The sequence below is a fragment of the Halictus rubicundus genome, chromosome 13 (assembly GCF_050948215.1).
Source record: "Halictus rubicundus isolate RS-2024b chromosome 13, iyHalRubi1_principal, whole genome shotgun sequence".
Lineage (NCBI taxonomy): Eukaryota > Metazoa > Arthropoda > Insecta > Hymenoptera > Halictidae > Halictus > Halictus rubicundus.
The window spans coordinates 596,028-618,747 of NC_135161.1; the positions used below are offsets into that span (position 1 = coordinate 596,028).

The 22,720-nt window shown below is 41.0% G+C and overlaps 1 protein-coding gene across 1 annotated transcript in view; it reads left to right on the plus strand.

Moving 5' to 3' along the window:
- The window catches only part of LOC143360360 (uncharacterized), a 277,601-nt gene that overhangs the window by 4,613 nt on the left and 250,268 nt on the right, over window positions 1-22,720 (plus strand). The gene's annotated exons all lie outside the window — the stretch shown is intronic.

Here is a 22,720-nt window from a genome sequence, read left to right on the forward strand (position 1 = left end):
AATTTTCAAAATACCCTTTCACATGATGCACAAAATCTTCTGCTGCTGCGGTCAAATCTGTTAAATGGTTAGTATGATGGCGGGTAACGAGTTTCGTCGTTTTTCTCGATACTATATTATAGTTTTCTTTAAACTTCCACAACCAAAAGGACGATGCCTGGAATCCTTCTAAATTTATTGATAAATTTTCGTGCATTGCCCACCGTCTCAAATCTACGTCGTGTACCAAAATTTTATTATTTCTCGCTACAATAAATTTTTCAAGTGTAGCATGTGCAATTGCTGTAAGTTTATCGTAACGAGATCCGCCTGTATTAATTTGCTCTTCCCATCTGTATAAATCTGATTTTCTCTTCAATTTCTTGTATTTGTTCTTCACAGTTTCGAAGTTTAGTGGTCTTTTTCTTCCACTCTTCCAAAAATCTACAGCTTTCTTCTTATAATCTAAATCAATGCCTCCAAATTCTATTTCTTCTGGACTCTCGTCTGGAGAACTTGAAGACGACGGTTTAGATGTTGACGCTGATTCCAAATCTTCTTCATCTTCGGGAACATTAAATGAAGTCGGTTCGTCTGTTAGGTCATCGAATATTAATTCCTGTTGCGTTTCGAAATTCATGTACCCTGCTTCTCTGTAGCTATTAATCAGGTCTATAATTATGTTTGCCAGTTCAATTTCCTTTCCATTCGTGGGTGTTCCCTCGTTATTGTTACTGCTATATGTTGCCATCAAAATATTTATAACGTTCACCGGATTGACCTTCATGTTTGTAAAAACGAATCTAACAATACAAATAAACAATAAGCAAAAGCAAAATTAATATAATGTTCGAACTTTATTATTGCCAGAAATTATTTGATATATGTGGCACCGTTTTAAAAATCCGAAAGAAGTAGCCTTAACTTCTTGATATGTACGTTGCTTTACAAACCGTAATGCAGAAAGACTAATAGCACATACAGCAAAGTGCCCATATTTATACATTCTGAAGACTGTTTTACGTTTCCCCCTCTCTCACTCTAACAACCAATGGAATTGTTTGAAAATATTTGGGTCCTTCTTAAATGCTGTATATAACCGAGGTAAAACTGATGTGCGGCATTGGCACCAGCTCTTTTCAGAGCTACCATAAATGACGAGGGAAACTCCAGGTTCGAGGATTCATAGTTTAAAAAGGCTGCAGGGATATTTTGACCGAAGGCCCAACAATCACAGGACATCAATATTGCCAGAATTATGTAGAATAATCTTTGTGGACAGCACTTCTTTCAAAATCAGCTCTTTTTAGAGCTACCATAAATGACGAGGGAAACTCTAGGTTCGAGGATTCACAGTTTAAAAAGGCTGCAGGGATATTTTGACCGAAGGCCCAACGATTGCAGAAATTCACAGGCGAATTGGCTATAAAAGTCGGTACCCTTACTCCGCCGCGGTAATTAGCACCGCGTCACGCTGCTACCTGCGCCACCTTCTTTAGCTACTAATAAAACAATAAACGACACATAACCCAGTGGTATTGTTTAAAATACTATACACGTTTATAGTAAATACTTATATTTCGATAAAACAAGCCACAATTCCTTCCTACGCACGGCAGATGCAAGACTATCTTCCATAATGCATAATTATTGTTAAATGGCAAAAAAAAAAAAAATCCTGAAACATGTAAACCCTAATTTTGATCAAAGATCACACACCCAAGTTTACATTAAAATGAACTAACAATAAATAAGAGAAACTGCAAAAAAAATCAAATTTTCAATATATTGTTTAAACAAAAGACTTTTGTTAAATTTTTCTTGCGCGACTACATTTCTCATTGAAAAACACACAATTTAAAAAAAAATTCAAATTTTTTCGACCTCTGGTTTCCGAGGTATTTCAAAAAATATGGTTTTGACCCCCAACTTTGAGGGCTGTTTTCACCCCTTCAAAGTGGATGGTTGCCGATAAAAAAAAATACGTGTCAAATATTTTTCAAAGAACTATATGTCACATAAGTTTCATCAAAATCGGAAATTCGCACTTGAATATGTTCCCTTGTTAGTCGAACACGTACTTGAGATACGAGACAGTTAATTGGAAAAGAACGAAGTGTTATGCAGTTCTCAGTTAGAAGCTCAGTTAGAATCTAAAAATATGATACTTAAACTCACGACAAAATAGCCGAAAGAATAGAATCCTAGACGTTTTTAATCGAGCGGTGTACTTAACCGACCCGAAAATTTCACTCATATTAGTTCGATAAAAATTTGGTAGAGCGATGACATTTTTTTGAAATTAAAGCTGAACCTTTGTAGAATATGGAAAAAATAGGGAGATTATTACCATCCAATCATTTCAACGAAAAAATTATTTCATTAGTTTTTGTCACAAAAATCTATTTTTTGCAAAATCCTGAGGTCGTAGACAAATTTTGAGACCAGAATTGAAATCAGCGTGAAAAAATCTATGGGAAATGATGTATAGCATGTTAAAAAAAAAATTTTTCCGCGCGTGGTATTGGAAAAACTAAAATTTTCTTGAATTTGTGCGCGTTTTACGAATTTTCTCGAGGTTAAAAAACGTTCGTACCACAATCTCTCTATTTTTCCCATATTCTACAAAGTTGCAGCTTTCATTTAAAAAAGATTTCATCGCTCTACCTCATTCCTATCGAAAGTTCCTTGATTTTGAATCCGATTTTGTCCAAATTGCCCACTGTGGGGCGCGGCTCTATTAGTTTTCGAGATATTCGCAAAAAACCGTTAGATTCACTATTGCGAATTCTACCTATTTTTAACGAGCGAATTTATACTTTCGTGCGGGGGAGGTACTCTGCCGCTCCAACTACACCCGTCCCTGGAAAACGTACCGCAAACTCACTCTGAAATATAGTTTAATGAAAACGAAGAACAACAAAGTAACGTGAGTTTTCAACATTTTCTGACTGAAATTTAAGTGAATTTCAGAGTGAGTTTGTGTTAGGTTTTCCGGGGAGGCGGTGCAGTGGGAGGGACAGGGTCCCTCCCCCGCCCTAAAGAACAAATTCGGTCATTCAAAATAGTCAACATTCGCAATAATGACTCTGACAGTCTTTTGCGAATATCTCAGAAACTAAAAGAGACCGCCGGTTACATCTATAGAAAACAGTTGTCCAGAATGATGACCTTGACAATATATTTCAATTTCATCAAAATCCGTGCGGAAGAGGTGTTTCGACGAGTTTACCCAAAAATCTAACCCAAAACTTAATCCAAAGCTAACTCAAACCTAACTCGAAAACTAATCCGAATCTAATCCAAACCTAATTCAATCAATTTTTTATGACGTCGTTGTTGGGTTAAATCTGGCCGAAAACTACTAAAAGGTATATATGTAGGATTTCCCTATTTTCACGATGTTGCGATCGAATTAAGTAATCGATCTACGCGGGCAGGGATCAATTAATGAGCCGACTCGCAACGAACATATACTATGATTTAATGAAAAATAAAATGATGGAACAAAGATTGGGTACAACGATACAACCGTACACGGCGACGACCGACGCAAGACTCCTCGATCGTATCCCCTTCGCATTTTTTATCGACGTTGTTCGATTGTCTTTTGTCTCGACGTTATTCGTCCGTTTTTTCTCTGAACACGCGTTCGCCTGTTCTTCGCGGGAAGCGCGTTTCGCCTGTTTTTCGCTGGAATCTAGACATCCCACATACATATATGATGGATTCTTCCGTAAAGATGTTTAATATTATTCGGTTGGTTCTCCCAACTAAAAAATGTTCATTTTCTTCGAATCTTTGGAATATATATTGTAATTCTTCACTTTGTTCTTCATTAACGTTGATACCTTGCTGTACCGGTCTTCACAATTCATTAGCTTCTTCCTGATCTTCTTGCCTGTTTCCATTTTCCTTGCTATCGGTGAAGTATCGGCGTCGCAAACCAAAGACAGCAGATTCTTGAAATGTTCGATGTTATAAGAGAAAGTCACGTTCCTCAATTTCATTTCCTGTCGTTTCTTACATTTGTTTTGTGACAACAATAAAACTGTATACAGTCTTTACTCGATATATGTCCCAAATATCTAGCTGATAAAAGTCCCAGAATTAGTGAGGGGCTCCAAAGCTCGAGTGGCCTCGGTCGCCGAGGAGTGTAAAGATAATACAGGTCGGGTATATCGGCCCGACCAGGAGACCACTACTAATGCAAACCTCCTTTATTTTTCATTACTCTTTTTATGGGACTTTCACCAACATATTCGTGTTATTTTTTTAAATGAAAACCATACTACACATGATATAATTCCGATGATATTTACTTGTGTAATGAACGATGAAAGTTTCGGACGCAAAGAAGTACAGAATATGGGAAAGAAAGAGGCGTGGAGAGTAGAAGCGTTGTTAGATGACCAACCCGTGACATCTGTCAACGCACCGCGTTGTCCTAGTGAGTCACCTCCGAATCCTGAATCAGGCTTGGTCATCCTTGCCCATTCCCTTCCGCTTTTCTAGGTATAAGTACGCGAATTTCTAGAACAGGCGAGGGATTCAAATTCCGAACATCTACGCGGAAACTCTGTTCAACTCGATACTCTCCGAGCTCTGTATTTTATCGAACGTCTTCAATGTTGTGTATTTTTCGAGTGACTTTAACATCGAATAAATAAATAAATATATATATATATTTATATTAGTAAATATTAGTATATATTTATATTAGTTAACATTTGAGCTAAAGTTTATTTCACCCGGTATACAACAGCTTCCGGAAAGATGAAAGTCTGGCGTGAGCTCAGACCTTTAAATCAGGGACTCATACCGGTATACGAAATACCGATATTATACCGGTATTTTACGGTTATAGCATTACAATCCGTAAACCGGAGTACGGAAATACCGGTATGACACCATACCGCTATACGGAAGTACCGGTATATTTCTATATATTTGCCGGAAATATTTTAGGTTTTCCTATTTCGATCAGGAATTTAGGAGTGACTATAAATGAAAACAATGTATTGCTTATTTTTTTTTCACGGCCAAGCGATACATTGATTGAGAATCCATAAATAAAGAAGGACTTGTCGCGAAGTCGGGACACGGGGGTGGGGGGGCGCTGTGTCTGTACTCATTTGTCACACGGCGCGTCGCATTTTCGCGGTGCATTGCGCCAATAATCAGTCTTATTCTAATAATCGAGCAGTGAGCGAATTCAACTAGAATTAGTGCACATAAAAGAAGTGGGTCGGAATAGAGGAAATGCTATTGTTCCGAATTCAAGCTCATCGATTCATGTATCGATTCGCACATGACGCTCCATCTAGGAAGGATCTGATTAAACTCATCTCTTCCTAGTTCGGCCGTTACGATTATAGCGCTCGGTTACGCGTTAACGGTCGCTACGCCGAAAAGTATCAGTGTCGCCTAATACGTCTAACAGAGCACAACCTCGCCTAAAGCGATCTAACTGCGCACTCGTATTCTATCGCCTGTACTGACTTTGAGTCTGCATAGTAGCAAAGAAATCTCCTTTCTTTCGCGACATTAAAGAACTGTTTAATCGCCGAGAATCTTACAAATTCTTCGCGCAAACATATGGTCCTTCAAGCTGGATCCGACGCTCGAATAGTGTTTGGAGTGCAAACGAAAAGGGAGTCTACAGTGCGGTGTTTAACTTTATCTATAACTCGAATTAAGTTATAGAACTCATTGCCTTTCTGTGGCGAATGAAATCGATTAAGTGCTATATTTAATCTATAACGCGTATAAAGTTATAGGATTCATTGCCTTTCTATGGCGAATGAAATCGGCAAAGCAGTTACGCAAAACCGACAATTTTAAAGTCAAGGACTTTAAAACAAACGAGGACGTTCTTGCTCGTTGTTGTGTGCTCTTATAAGTGCTCTTTGTGTTCCATCAGGTTTCAAAATTAACGATGTTGAATTTCTTATTCCCTGCTTGTAGCCGTATATAATAAAAATATACTCTTTATATAAAGAAGCGCAAGTGCATTCGCGTTTGATTAATAAGACTGTCACCAATCTCCACAAAATGGGAAGTGTGAATTTAACCTACCAGGCAATAAACAATAAAATTGCATTGCTGAAAGACTATTGGGAAAAGTTTCAAAAAACAAACATTCAAATCGAGACGACGCGACGGCCACCGACCAGGAGAGGACGACGCATCCGTATTTTAACGATGAGGTCTTCGTCACGACGCTGGACACCCTGACGACTGCTTTGGCTGCGATAACTGGAACTTCAACATCTACAAACGACGACGATCCAACGTCGGGTAAAGATCACAATGAAACTCCACTTATGAAGCTACCAAAAGTTGAATTGCCAAAATTCTCCGGTAATTATTCCGAAATGGATAGCTTTAAAGACTTGTTCATAGTTTTAGTCCAGAAAAATAATTCGTAAAGCGATGTTCAAAAATTCTATTATTTGAAAACTAGTTTGGAAGGCGAAGCCGCACTCTTGTTAACAAACATTTCCACGCCCGAGGCAAATTACAATATAAACCTGCTTGGCAGAGCTTAGACAATCGATATTCTAACGAACTTTCTCTTGTAAAAGCTCATTTAAAAATGTCATTTGATTCTCCGTCTATCGGGGTCACCGTATTAGCTGATTTAAAAAATCTACGTAATAAGTCCAATTCTGCACTCGCCGCGTTAAAGGATTTAGGTCGCAAAGTTAAATATTGGGATGATGTTTTAGTATTCCATTTTCTTAAAAAGCTAGACAAAGGGTCCAAGCAAGAATGGGAATTCCGTATGGGAGAAGAGCTCCAGTTTCCGTCCCTCGGGCAATGGAATTCATTTTTGGACATTCGTATTCGCTCTCTCGAAGAGCTCGCGGATTCTCCTACACAAGCAAGTAACCTAGTCGAATGTAAACAAAGTCAAAATGTAAAGGTGCACTTGATTGTCCGTGAATCCCAATGTATAGCGTGCGGTTCAAATTCTGCGTTATATCAACGTGACGAGTTTCGCGGCAAATCCGTCGATCAACGACTTGCCCTCGCTCGCTCTCATCAGCAAATTCTAGCAATTCTAGCAAACGGGTCTGCTTAAAATGCAAGAGAAAACATCACACCCTCTTGCATTCCGATCACAGATCCAGTCAAGGTCAATTAGTAGGTACTAACCGCGAATCGGTAAACGGGAACGGCTTTGGGACACCTCGAAATTCAAATTCTATCGTTTCGCCGAACGATACTCCGGTTCCAATTATCAACAGTAATTCAAGGGTACAAACGTCGGACGTTCAAACCTATCTCGGTTCGACGCGGGTCTGGTTAAAACAGATTATCCTAGCTACCGCGTGGATCAAAATTAGTATTCGCGCGGGACGAAGTGTATAAATTCGCACTTTAATTGATCCGGATTCTGAGGCTACATTTGTCAGTGAGAATATGGCACAAGCTTTGCGTGCATCTCGCCAACGCGCACGTACTACAGTATCGGGAATAGGCGCGAATCGTACGGCTATTGTAAACTCAGCAGCAAATCTGCTGGTCGAACTCGAGACAGGACTCGTTATAAACATTCACGGGCTTATATTAAAACGCCTCACCGCGTATCAAGTCTATCCGACGGATAATCCAGATCAGTGGACCCATTGGCAAAATATAGAATGGGCTGACCCATTCGTTTCGCGTCCTTCTCCGATAGAATTGATTATCGGTGCTGACTATTATAGTTCGATTTTATTAGACGGTATACGTAAAGGCGAACAAGGCGCTCTAATAGCGCAAAATACCATTTTTGGATGAGTGTTGACAGGTCCGATTCAGCCAGGTAATGAGCATGTAATTCATCTGCATGTGCTGCATGCAGAAGTTAACGCTGAAAACAACGAAACTTTACAAAATTTCTTTTCGGAAGAAGATAAAAAGTGCGAAGAACACTTCATAAAAACCCATTGCCGCGCGTCGGTATCGCACTTTCTCGAAACATTGCTGTAAAATCCTTTTATAGTATGGAAAAAAGGTTGGAAAATAATCCATTGAGGTGGATATTGAATGTCAGTGCAGTGCTGGTGTTGTAGTCTCGGAGGCTTACAATCAACTGGCGACTCTCGTTGCATTCTTAAACACGTCGGAGTTAGAAAAGGCACAAAAGATAGGAGAGAAAAAGCAAAGAGAATAGAAAAGGAAAACTTGAGAAGACAGTGACAGCGATAGGGACAGCGGAAAAGAGTCATAAACAGAGAAAGCTAAGAGGTAGGCGAAGGACCGAGACTAACGAAAACCAGAACTCTGGCGACGTTCTCAAGGATGCATTGGAAATTCGTGAAGGGCTGGTCACCAAATGTGCGACTAGCAGACAGGAAATAGAGAATAATAGCGTGACAGAGTTGGAAAGGAAAGAGAAATTCTTAGAAGAAATATGCATTGGCGTACGTGGTGATATCGCCACCACAGTACCCCCCTGCCAGTAATTGAAACAATTACGAAAAAGTTAATAACGCAAACTACACTGAATACCATAATTGTCGAATACAATGTAAAATAGCGTGAAATATGTAACGCAAAATATAGTATAACTATAAATAAATACAATATACATACGCATAACCGATTAAATTCATAAAACATATTAAACACAAATACATACATGATACATAATATGAGATTCTAAATGTAATACTACGTCTAAACTTTACACATAATCACGATAAACGCGAAAACATTGCAAATAAAACTGATAGAAAGAAAAGTAAATTCGTACCCACACACATACACCCTACCGAGTGGCTTGAAACCGGTCGGGAAAACGTACACGTCTACGAGAACGTGTGACACGCGCTTGTAAATCTGGCGTATGCGTTGGCGTATTTATAATAGTACTGGGTACATCATGCACCGATGTAGGGTTCACATTGTCTTCCGCTAAAATATACGCGGGCTTTAATCTGTAAATAGATACGGTTACATCTTTTCCTTTAATATTTATAACGCTATTTTTGTCACCTCGACGAACTACGGCGTACGGACCTGTATATGGAGGTTGTAAAATAGTTTTAGCTGAATCTGTACGAATAAAAACGTGGGTTGTTGTATGTAAATCTTTGAAAATGAACGATTTTTTAAGTGAATGTCGTGATCCGTTAACTGTATTTAATTTTGCAAAATGATTACGTAATCTAGAAACGAAATTAGAAACATCCTCTGTATTTTCGGCTGAACCTGTAGATAAAAACTCTCCAGGTAATTTCAAAGTTTCGCCATAAACTAACTCGGCCGACGTTGTACTGAGGTCGTCCTTCCATGCCGAACGAATACCCAATAAAACGGTCGGTAATATTTCGGTCTATTTTTCGGATTGGTGAAATTTAATTGCAGCTTTGAGCTGTCGATGAAAATGTTCTACCATCCCATTCGCTGCCGGGTGGTACGCCGTAGTACGCAGATGCTTAAAGCAAACAATCAGGTTATTAAGGGCATAAAATAATTTGGACTCAAATTGTCGGCCCTGATCGGTAGTAATACGCAAAGGAGTCCCAAAACGCGATACCCAACCGTCATAAAAGGTTCGAGCTACCGTCTGGGCCTCCTGATCGATCATCGGAAACGCCTCCGGCCATCGGGTATACCTGTCGACGCAGGTCAGGCAGTATCGATACCCTTCGGATACGGGTAATATTACTATATCCAAGTGAATATGTTCAAAGCGGGCGGAGGGTTTAGCAAAAGCAGAAATGGGTGAATTTACGTGTTTTGATATCTTAGATTTCTGGCATGGTATACAACAACGCGTCCAGGCACGAATATCGCTTTTAATCGACGGCCAAACATAACGCTGCGTTATGAGCTTGACCGTCGCATTAATGCCCGGGTGTGACAAACCATGTATTTGGCCAAAGACTGTACGTCGGAAAGGGAGAGTAATAAATGGCCTCATATTTTTTAAAGATGTATCGCAGTACAATTCGGCAGGTGAACCAGTCAATGATATTTTACGCAAGTGCAAACCTGACGTACTACTTATTAATTGCTGTAATTCTTGGTCGTGGGCTTGCGATTCTGCTAATGCCTCAAAATTAATAACCGAAGACACTGCGTTAATTCTAGACAACGCGTCAGCCACCACGTTTTCTTTTCCGGAAATATGAATAATATCGGTTGTAAATTGTGCAATGTAGTCTAAGTAACGGAATTGACGCGGGGAACATTTGTCTAGCTTTTGTCGGAATGCAAAAGTTATAGGTTTGTGTTTCTACCATATGTCTGAAATGCTTGATTGCCAAATAGATTGATAATAATTCACGGTCGTATGCAGAATATTTTTGCTCGGCAGTTCCTAATTTCTTAGCGAAGAATGCAAGTGGTTGCCACGTATTGTTGACATACTGTTGTAACACAGCTCCCACGGTAAAATCAGAGGCATCGCAGGTAATGGCCAGAGGTGCATTGACCTCAGGGTGTGCAAGAAGGGTCGCACCTGCCAGAGCATCCTTGCAGTCAACGAAGGCCTGTTGCGTCTTAGGTGTCCAGGTCAGTGGGGCATTGCCTTTTACGTTGCCCACTAACAGGTTGTTTAAGGGTGCTTGGCTGGTAGCGGCGTTAGAAATGAAACGACGATAGAAATTTAACATGCCTAGAAACTGTCGTAGGTCTTTTGCAGTTTTCGGTAACGGGTAATTTGTAATTGCCTCTACCTTATCAGGCCAAGGTTGTGTGCCTTGGCTATTTACACGGTAACCTAAAAATTTTACCTCTCCTTTTCCGAACGTACATTTATTGGGGTTAATGATTATGGTGTATTCTTTTAATTTACCAAACAGAAGTTTCAAATGATGGAGGTGCTCGGCCGGAGATTCTGACGCTACTAAAATATCGTCTATTTAAGCATAGCAAAAATCGAATTCGCGTAAAACTTCATCTATAAATCTTTGAAAAGTTTGTGCTACATTACGTAATCCAAATGACATAAAGGGGAATTCAAACAGTCCAAACGGAGTAGCTATTGCGGTTCTCTTGACATCTTCGGGAGCGACGGGAATCTGATTATAAGCGCGAACCAGGTCTATGGTGGAAAATATTTGTTTACCAGATAATTGCTGTGCGAAATCTTCTATGTGACGTACGGGGTAACGATCCGGCATTGAGCGTGCATTTAATGCTCGGTAATCGCTACAGTAATCGGTACAGGGATTCCAAGCCTCGCCATCTTTCTTCACCACCATGTGGAGCGGCGATGACCATGGGCTCTTCGACGGTCGCGCAATGCCCATATGCATCATTAATTGGAATTCTTCCTTAGCTGCCCTGAGCCGGTCTGGGGCAAGCCGCCGTGGCTTTCAGGATACGGGTGGTCCAGGGGTGGTTTGTATATGATGAACGGTATGATGTTTCGTCTCACACGGCACTCCGCAAGGCCGGGTGAGCTCTGGCATTGTAGCCAGAAGCTCATGATATGCCGTATTTCCAAAAACTGTCTTTATTGAGGATATCTCCTCATCGGAATATTTTCCCCGAACCTTAACCGACGTTGTCCTGTCGACCAGGCAGTGGTTACGTATGTCGACCAACAAATCGAAATAATTAAGAAAGTCGACCCCGATTATTGGTTTCGACACGTCTGCCACAACGAACCGCCAAATAAAATCGCGCTGGAGACACAAACGTAAATTTAATGTTACGCTGCCGTAGGTGTAAATGATGCTTCCGTTTGCCGCCGTCAGTTCATAGCTTGACCTTTCTCGCGGGCCGTGCAATAGTTTACGCGGATACACGCAAAGATCGGCGCCCGTGTCTATTAAAAATTGTACCTTGGTACGGTAATCGGTAACAAATAGACGGCGGGATGGGGAACAGGGTCGCTGGCCGCCATCAACGACCTCCCTGGTCGTTTCCCGCGGCAGAACCGCTAAAGTTGCATGGCGACACGCATTTATGTGCATTCTCTCCATAACGCCAATGGTACCAACACTTTCCGTTGTAATCAGGAGGGGCCTGATACTCGTTGTGCCTACGACTCTCTCGATCGCGTGAACCTGATGACGAACGGTTCCGGGAATTCGACAGGCGGTGGTAAAAGGGTCTGCTTTGTCGTCTTCTATCCTGATAAATCAGCTCCTTCAGTTCCGAATTCTCTTGGCGTGAGGACAACGTCATCTGTGCCATCCTTGCATTCAATAATGCCTCCGTATCCGGATTAACCGGTGTTACCGCACCGTGAGGCAAAGGACCCGGGTGGCCAGTATCGCAAATATGCGCTTGCGGTGTCGTCGTGTCCGCTATGGCGTCTGCTAAAGGCCGTCGCACACTAGACCCCACCGCCGCCTGACCAGCACCGCACCGCCGGCGTCGCGTTGACGCCGCGCTGGTACTGTTTGCCGCACATTAGAACGCACCGCCGCACAATGGCTCAGATTGGAAAATCGTGTGACATTTTTGTATAACTTTTAAACCGTATGTGATATTAACGTGCAACTTGAACCAGATAATGTTGAATTGTTAACCTACGGATAGGTTAAAGAAGAATTGTATTATTTTCATTACACTTTTTATTTTAAATATTCATTAAATCTAGAGCTTCTGCTTCTAACAGCCTGACTTTTTTTCTGTATGATTTTGTTCTAATGCTAGATATATATGGATCAGATGTTAAAAGTAATCGATTCAATATGTCTTCGTTTGTGCATAATCTTGAATTTTTTCGCGTGTTTCTACGTTGTATGCGTTTGAAATCTTTATGACGCGTTTCTTGGGCCTCCTCTGAAAGTTGCCCTACTGGCAACAACGCATTTTTTATAATTTCCGCCCCATGTATTAGTATTTTATGAATTGATGCTGGCATGTAATACCACCAATAATTGTTTTGCGATGCGACTTCGAGTACTGCCGCGCGGATCTCGACCGTACATCCACCCGAGGGCGTAAAGCTCGGATTCACCGATGTGAACGCGTCGCGTACCCGTGTCGCCGAAAAGTTACCCGCCAATTTAATATTGGGTAACGGGATCCGATTGACTGTTCTGTGGTTATGTACGAATTGCAAGTGTCTGATGATAACGCGATGACTGCAACGTTTTCTATGCGAGCGTTTGTTGCGAACGGAAGACTCTGACAGACTGCCCCGGGGTCCGTTTGCTGGCCACCTCGTTGGTGTCCAACTCTTCCAAGGGATGGGCCCGAAAATCCCGAAAGACTCATCCCCATTCGTTGATTGACCTGAGGGAGGCGGATCTTCCGGACAGTCCTCCACGGTGGAGGTGGAAGTCCTTACCCTCTGGTCAATCACCGAAACTTCGGAAAATTCTCGAACGACGGGACCCCGGTGCAGCGTGACGAAGAGACCCGAGTAGTCAGCACATGGTGGTGTAAATTTATGACCCCTTGTCCCGAGTGGATGGACGACCATCGGGTTCAGACCTTGAACACGAGACTCCTGAGTACTCTACGTCCGGTACCTCTTAGAAATTGCGTATTTCTAAAACAGTGGGACCCGTGTTTGGTCTGAACCAGATGGCCCAAGGGGCTGTGAACGTGTGTCTCAAACCCTCACGGGCCTTGAAGATGACAAGGGCGTGAGGGCCGGGCGTAACGAATGATGTTACAAGGCTACGGTCACGTCTCGAAACCGAACAATAATTGTTTACATAATGGATTGCCGTATCTTGTGCATATTTTTTAAATTTTACTATGTCCACTGTGTAGGGTGATGAAATGACCTATAATAAAAAATGAATATACATATACTATTAAAAATATCCAAATGTTTTGAAAAGGAAGTACCTGAAGTATAACGTGGAACCTTTTAATTAATTTTATATCAATTCCCGTGATTTCGGGAAGATAAACTTTCGGGCTGTATTACCATCGTTCGATGACTCTTCTCCTTGCAGAGTTTCATCAATTCATGCGATACAGCGTCCAACATTAATAGCTTTAAACAATAATAATTTGAGCAGTGGGACATGGGGGGATTTAATTCTTTCATGATTATTTAGAGGAAGGTATGCCGAACATATTCCTGTTTGTTAGAGCCTGGGATCTTTTGGAATAAAAAAGATCTCCTCTGACAAACATATAAAATTTTTTAAATCTGTCATGTATCATTCAGCATTATTTTTTAAATATATTATTATTAGTTATTACTAAAAAAATATATGGCTTCTTATTGGAAAGGGATGCTCTATATCATGCAAAAAAAAATTAAGAGAAAATATGGGACGAGACGATGAGGACATCGCAAAGAACTTAAGCAATTTTTCTTGGTGAAATATGCTACTTTCAAAACGTTCAACTTTAAATGATCATAGAAACTAAAATATGTATTCAATTTCATTAATTTCTTCATTTTCGAGGTCTTTAGACATTTACAAAGCAATACAAATTGATTAGTTTTCAATTTCGAAAAGTCGACTTTTTGGTCGAATGTCTCTACATTCTGCGATCCGGACCACTGTGCGCCGCCTGACCAGCACCGCACCAAATCTATTGCCAAAACTATTGTAGAATTATTTTAAGGCTCACAATGCTCCTTTTACAATGCTCACTTGTGGTCAAAATTCAAAATGTCATCGAAATTTTCTAAAAATTGATAATCAAAGGATCTTCAAAGGTCACTGATAATGAACGTGATATTATGCGGTCTGGAAACCGCGTTTCTAAACGCTCGAATATCTCGTGTTTTAGATATCTCTCTATTGTATAGGATAGTTCTGTCACACAAAAACTCCGAGTGACGAAGTGGCGGGGTTGATGAGCGAAGCGAGTAGGGGGCGAAGCCCCCTAGCCTTGATATGAATTTGTTGACGTATCTAGTAGCTCAGATCGTAGCATCTACGTACATGATGACCGAATGTATGTTAGCGGGCCCAGTTGGCCGTTCGTGTTAATAATGGTGTTGGCCCTTCGTTGGCCATGACCGATGGCCCACTTGCATAAAAAGGCGACATTTTTAACGGTTGGCCAACCAATATCGCAATCAAGGCCCAACAAAATGCCAACCATAAATGCTACTAGGGAATCGTAAAGTCAAGCATATGTAGGGGAGCCGCTTTTTATGGCCAAAAGTCGATTTTTCAAGATTGAGATATAAAAAAATTTTTTGTGCAACAGACTAAGAACTCTTCCAAGCTACTAAATCCAAATTATTATTCATTTCAGATTATTTTGTCCTAAGATATATGTATCATTCTGAAGACAAAATCGTGAAATTCAGATTAAGCAAAACGCTTAAAATAGTCAATCATAGACTATCAAAATACAAGTTTAAATGATAGTTTGATATGTGTCAGCATGTGTATTTGAAGTATGTAATACAGTTGTTAGCATATTTTTACCATGAACATTTTATTTACGTTTATATTTTAAACGATCACCTCGATTTTTTAAATATTACTATATATTTCTGACTTCATAATATTATAGTTGGTGTCGAAACGAATAACCTTAATAATCTTGAAATAACGCTAAAATACTTTTGGCTACAAAAAGCGAGTTTCCAGACCATAGTGCGGCGCACTAGATCGACCAAATCTAGTTTTGACTTTTTCGGACAGATGGCTGCAATTTGTTTATAAAAACAAAATAGTGTAATAATCGTGTGTAATTTGTTTCGTAGCCACATTGAAAGTTACTTTCTCCATCAGATATTTTGTTCCTCAGGTAAGTAAACGATATTTTTCTATTATGTATCTTATATCCAGTCTATTCAGTATAATTAACAACCCTGGTGTTGGAATTTTCTTTGTATATTATGTACACCATAATCTAAAACGTTTGCCTCATGTTTATCGTCTAGTACCGACTATCCAATTGTAAAAAGATCTTTGAAAATTTTCTATTCTAGAGAACTCAATCTCAAAATGGATACGGAGAAGTTGATTGAGATGGTCCGTCAATTCCGCATTTTATACGATCTGTGCCATCCGAAGTACAGCGACTCGAAAGCAAAAGAGAAGGTTTGGTGTGACATAGCAGAACGAATGAAAGAGTCAGGTAACTATAACAATTATAATATATTCCAATTAAAAAAGACAATATAATATATAAATTCTATATTATTTTTGTTCTTATTTATTGTTAGAAGCCGCTTGCAAGAAGACATGGGCCAACTTGCGAGAGTCCTACAGGCGATCACTGAAGCGGAGGAGAAACACGAGGAGCGGCCAGGCAGCAGAAAAAATACGAAAGTAGAGATCCGAGGAAGAAATGGCCTTCCTGGACCCTTCCTGGAACACTTGCGAAACGGTGGACACGGCAACACCGAGCACGTCGGGAAGTGATCCACCTACGGATAATCTGGCACCTGAATCGGTTCCTCTGAGAGATTCTCCTGTGCCACAGAGAAAAAGAAGGTGTAGGAGAAGCAGACTGCTGCTGCGGCAGTAATGCAGAATAAGGAGAAGAATCAGTTTAATGACGTCGACAGGTTCTGCGTAAGCATCAGCAGCACAATTAAGAAATTTTCGTCGTACAATCTGGCGACGGCGAAAAAACAGATTTTCGCTGTAGTCTCGGAGCTGGAGTTTCGAGACTCGAGCGACAAAACGTATTTGGCCTGCGATGAACAGGTGCAATACACAAATTTATAAATTTTTTATATTGTTTCTGAGATGGGTATGTGTGTGTCAGGCGAGATAAATGATAGCAACAGATTAAGTTATGTATTTTATTTCTATATTACTGTATTTTATCTTATGTGTACTCTCCCTCTCCCTCTCCCTCTCCCTCTCCCTCTCCCTCTCCCTCTCCCTCTCCCTCTCCCTCTCCCTCCCCCTCTCCCTCTCCCTCTCCCCCTCCCTCTCCCCTCCCCTCCCCCTCCCCCTCCCTCTCCCTCTCCCTCTCCCTCTCCCTCTCCCTCTCCCTCTCCCTCTCTCTCTCTCTCTCTCTCTCTCTCTCTCTCTCTCTCTCTCTCTCTCTCTTCTGATTAATTTAGTTTTGCGTTTATTCTTAGTTTATTTGTATGTCTATTTTTATTATTACTTTCTAGGTTAAGATGTACAGGGTGTATAAAAATTATATGTCACGATCACCATAGCGGGATTCTACACCTCTGGATCGTTGGAGATCTGTTAAAAAAATGAACCGCAAAATTGACCTTGACCTTGAAAATCAAGGCCAAACGGTCGAAAATTTGTTCTCGATTGGATCGTATAGTACTCATCACGAGGAATAAAAGTCTCAAAGGAACCATCAACCGTTCACATAAAAAAACGATATTAAAGTTTCGATGATATTTAAACATAGTTTATCTATAATGTCCTTATATTTTACAATAAAATATAAAGTTCATAATGTGCTATTGACGAAGCAGGGGGAAACTATTCTTTATCTCGCGAAATATATCGCAATAGAGTAAGAAATAACGGAAGACCGCTGCGTGCAGCAGAAGTGCCAGATCGACGGAATTTTCAGCGTCTAGAAAAAAATTTAGTGATCAAGTATTAATATTACATCGTCTTTCTACAAATATTTTTACCGTACTTACTTAATTTCTTTGGTGACTATTTCTTCATCGAATCCATAACACCGTACTGGTTTCTCGAATTGATCCCAACAGTCGTGCTTGTGTCCCAGCCTCGATGTGGCTGCCATTTTGGTCCAGGCAGTTTCTTAATCTCATTTCTTGGTTTCTTTTTAATTTTTGACCGATGTTCGGTACTGTTCGTAGGTGTTCAAAAGCTTGTTGAATTTTATATTTTAACTGTAGCACAGTTTGAAGTTCCTGACCTGATCGATAAACGATTTCTTTTAACTGCTCCCCAAAGAAAGAAGTCCAGTGGTGTCAAATCTGGAGAACGAGGAGGCCACAAATGTGGAGCAGGTCTGCGTCCTATCCATCGTGTTTCAAACATTTGATCCAAAAATTGGCGAACCGGTCGGCCATAATGAGGAGGAGCACCATCGTGCATGAAATAGACGAAATGATGTCTGTTATGTGGTATAATTTGACGTTGTTCATTCAAGAAGTGAGTCCGTAGAAATTGCAGATATGTTACACTTGTTAATGATGTATGTTAGAAAATAACCTTCATCCAGTAACACTAACGACTTGGATACGATCCTTGTACTGTATGCGTCTTTAGACATAAACAACACACCCTTTATATATATATATATATATATATGCTTTATTACAAATGGCAATGTTATTCTAATAACGCCGCAGTGTATCCGCGTGTTTCACGGTATAATGATTGAACAGTAAATGTGCTGTATATGACACGACGACTTTGGGACTAAACTTTACTGCGATCCGCACGGACTAACTTCTTTAGTCGGACTGACGACAGACTCGACTTTACGCCCTCGACTAGGTCCCACCGTCCCTTAGACCTGACCCCTCGTGCCATCCCTTATGTTTGTGCATGAAAGTGCTATGGTATCGTTGAATTCCAACAATGTAGGTAAATAAATTGGGCCAATAATTCCTGCCCATACGTTGATTGCGAAACGTCCTTGATTATATCTTTCATTTTGTTGATTTAAAATGCTGCTACTTGAAAAACTGCTTTCGATTGTGAACAACACATTTTCTAAAAACTGTGGTTCACGTTGCAACTTATCTAGCATCCAATGGCAATAACTTCGTCGAACAGCATGGTCATTTCGTCGAAGTGCTTGATCGCGGCGAATTCTGTAAGGTCGACACTAAGAGATAGATCATTACAGCGGTGTTTACGTGCGATAGTAATCCGTCTATGCCCCTACTGCCTATTTACTTTGGAAACATGCGAATATAAACACGATGTAACTGTTCCGTCCGATACGGAACACCGTACTTGGGGGTTCCCTGTGAGGGCGCATGGGGCACCGTACAGAGGTTTACTGCTTCCGCATGTCCGAGGGGTACCGCAATAAACTGCCACTACGGGCCGAATTGGGGTAATTCTAAGTTATCGTTAAGGCCTGCAAAAATCATATTTCGAACCGTCCCTAAAACTCTTCCAAGGCCAACATGTGCAAACCGTATTTTCCTTTACCTGCTGACTACCCCTATACACCCCGCTTCTCCTTTCCAATCCTATATATTTGTCTCCACTTTCCTTAAAGACGCGAGAAACACACTAACCGTCATGCTTAAAACATCGAAACTGTATCTCGCTGCTACTGTCAAAATACATTATTCAAACCTCCATCGACTCGTTCCAATTAAGTTCTACAGTTCACTTAATATACAATTCGATAGGATTTCTACCGCAGAAATTCCTCCGCGTCGTTTGATCGTCGCTAAAATAATTGTCGACGCCGCGACGTACATACAGTAACAGTAAAATTATTCTAGAACGTAAATGGAATTCTAACATCGTTTTTTTATGTGAACGGTTGACAAGAGGCCTATGGTTCCTTTGAGACTTTTATTCCTCGCGGTGAGTACTATAGGATCCAATCGAGAAAAAATTTTCGACCGTTTGACCTTGATTTTCAAGGTCAAGGTCAATTTTGCGGTCCGTTTTTTTAACAGATCTCCACCGATCCAGAGGTGTAGAATCCAGCTATGGTGGTCGTGACATACAATTTTTATACACCCTGTACATACAGATTAAGTAGATGTAAGCGGTAGAAATAAGAGTTAAAAAAATAATTTAATGAATTGTAACCCTGAGGGGAACCAAATAAAGTATTACTGCTACTACTAAAATTATATTTACATACCACAAACAGGCTGTCAATTTTTCTGTAGATGTAACCCCTTCCCTCAGCTTAGTGTTGGAATATAAACGTAGTATTGTGACGACTACGCGGCCTCTCGGAAGGATACAATCCTAAACCGAGAACGCGGGATCTCTCTGGTCGTCTTAGAATTACACCCCTCTGTAACACTGCTTCCCCGACGAGCAAAGCATTAAAGGAACAGGAGGCTTTAAATAAAGACTATGGGTTCGAATAGTTAACAAACTATGTATAAGTATATATATTCACGCAAAACAAAGAGAAACAATCGAGCGTACAGCTAATATCACCCGCTCGGTTGTAAAGGACCGGCAAGGCCACGATCGAACAATCAACAATAAAACAAACTTGAATAAAATACAACATAAGAATATCACAAATGTAAGAACAACGGAAAGCACTCACCGATAACAATATCTCCCTCTCTACACAATAATAGGGATTAAGACCGTCGAAAGAGAGTGAGAGTGAAAATACAATTCGCTGGCGAACAGTCACCTAAAAGCTAAAATACAAAATAACCCAACGCCAAACGAATACTGTCACGCGAATCGCACTGACTCGGGACTAATGAGTTTAAGATCAAAAGACTAAAATTGTACTTAATCTACGAGCACCATGGCTCGGCAAGGCAAATTGAACTACAACTACTTAACGAGAGATCCAGGACTTTCCGCCCGGGCGTTATGGAAACCCTGATGCGAAACTCTGCCTAATACGGAACTCACGGATCCAACGATACGCACCTCGCGCTTGTACATCGAAGAACGAGCGTTCCTCGTCGCGTTTCGGCTAGCTCGGCCCGCTGGCCAGCTCCCCTCTCTACGCACCTAGCCAATTAAATTTGGGTCTCAGTTCGATGGCCCAATCACGCGCGTTACGCATTCCTCTCTTTCCTTCGTACGCTTCGCCAACGGTCGTCGATCGGCGTAGCCCGTGTAAACAAAGAGAACCTTGAACGCTCAATATACCTGAGTCGAACGTTTGGTGTGTCCGGTTAGGGTGATCCCACAATTGCAATGAATTACCGAACACCCTTACGTTCCCATATTCTACACCACGCAAGCCAGCCTCTCCTCGACCGTTGGTATATTCGCCTTATGTTATGGTCCGACTGACGAGGTCGCTTAATACTAACAAGGTGACGAGCGGGGCGTCGTACCTCTCCCTTTGTCCTGACTAACTATTTATAGAAAAACGCTTCGCTTAGGTTAAGATTAAATATTTTCGAACGGCGTTGATTCCAAGAAGGGTATTCGTTACATAAATACATTTAACGCGGAATAATCTAGAATGCTATACAACGTCAAAGGCCACACTGTGATCAATTAGGGAAATCCCATAATTACAAGAATTATCAACCACAGTGCTACCGACGGACAAAACCAAAATGGTTTTAGAAACTAATAATAATTGTTCGGAACGTAACAGTATGCTTCGTAATCGCGTTTTTTATGATACTTAGTAGCAATCCCAGAATTTCCGATAGGTCATTAACACTCAGACTCATTAGCAAGTAAGCACGCAGGAGCGGGTAATATTTGGCGACATAAATATTTCAAATACTATTTGATATTTTAAATTTTATTCGGCTTAAAGAAAATAATATTTCAAAAAACATATATTTAATTTCAAAATTAAAATATTTTTATTTCTATCAGTCTGAACCAATGAACAACAAAACAATAAACAAACAACCAAACCAAACAACAATGACGAAATACTTAAAATTTAAAAAACTATATGATGCATAAAGATACGTTAAATTGTACAACAATGGCAAAATATTTAAAATTAAAAAAACAAACATAACAAACATACAAACATTATTATTTACAATTATACATCGTCCTGACATTCTGTTCTTTCCGACGACGGTTCGGGCACGTTTCGCGGCGCAGACCCTTTTGACGTAGAGTATGAGGAGGCGTAAATTCCTCAACCGATGTTTCCCGACGACGCTACTCGGTGCGACCTTACGATCCTTTCGGACGATAAGGATGATAATTATTTCTACGAATGAAGTTGCTGTTGCAGTGTACAACACGGAACTATAGCGGCTGGTCCGTGTGGTTGACTAGTTCCGGAGCCTAAACTGTTGTTGTTTATGCGGGAGTTGCAGTTAGACTAAATTTTACCCCAACTCCACTCCATGCACTCGAGGTGCGTTGGTGTGGAGTGGGGGTATTCGATGTCGGGGTGGCAACGTCGCTGGATTTCGGCGGGCAAAATTACAGCTGTGGGCCCGATGTTCACCGGCCGGGGACCGTCGGATGGTCCCGCGATGCCACTTTTGTAAGTCCACGTTTTATGACAGTACGGTTAACTGTTGAGGACGCGAGGAAAATTCTACTAGGCAATTAAGAAAGATTTCGTGAAGGCGACTTTCTCAAAAACAGCCCTAGAGGCCCGTGTCATAAAACGTGTTGACCATCTGCACGCCAAATGTTGGGTCGTGCCGATTTGTCAGCCGCGAGTAAAACGATAAAGCTATTGTCAAAGGGATCGGTCCCTGGTCCCACCTTGAAATAGCGGTGCCGCGGATTTTCAAGGGGATCTCCCATTAACTTGCAGCTGAACACATTCAATAGCTCCAGGAGCTGAGACGAAATATTTCGCAAATGTCTCTCGTACGTTGAACGCCGAGTTCGAGGAGCTTCCTCCCTGTCGTTGAAGAGAGTTTAAACTGTGGCCACTCTGACTTGCACGTGTTGCTTCCATATTATCATATCGTATATTGGAAGACGCTGTGGATCTCAGGTAATTATGTAAAACGCATGTCGTAAGCACGATCAGGCTTGCGAATTCCGGGTCGACATTGAGTCGCCTGTCGTAGATGCAGAATTTTTGCGACAATATCCCAAAAGCGTTCTCCACAACTCTCCTGGCCCGGGACAGACGATAGTTAAAGATTCTTTTGGTTCTATTACCCATGGTCGAACCTGAGAACGGCCGTAATAGATAATTTTTTAACGGAAATGCTTCGTCCGCCACCATAACGAACGGCATATTTATATCGGAGCCAGGGAGAGGTCTCTCATGAGGGATATTGATCTTCGAGGCAGCCATGGCTCTGCCTGATTTTGAATTTGCA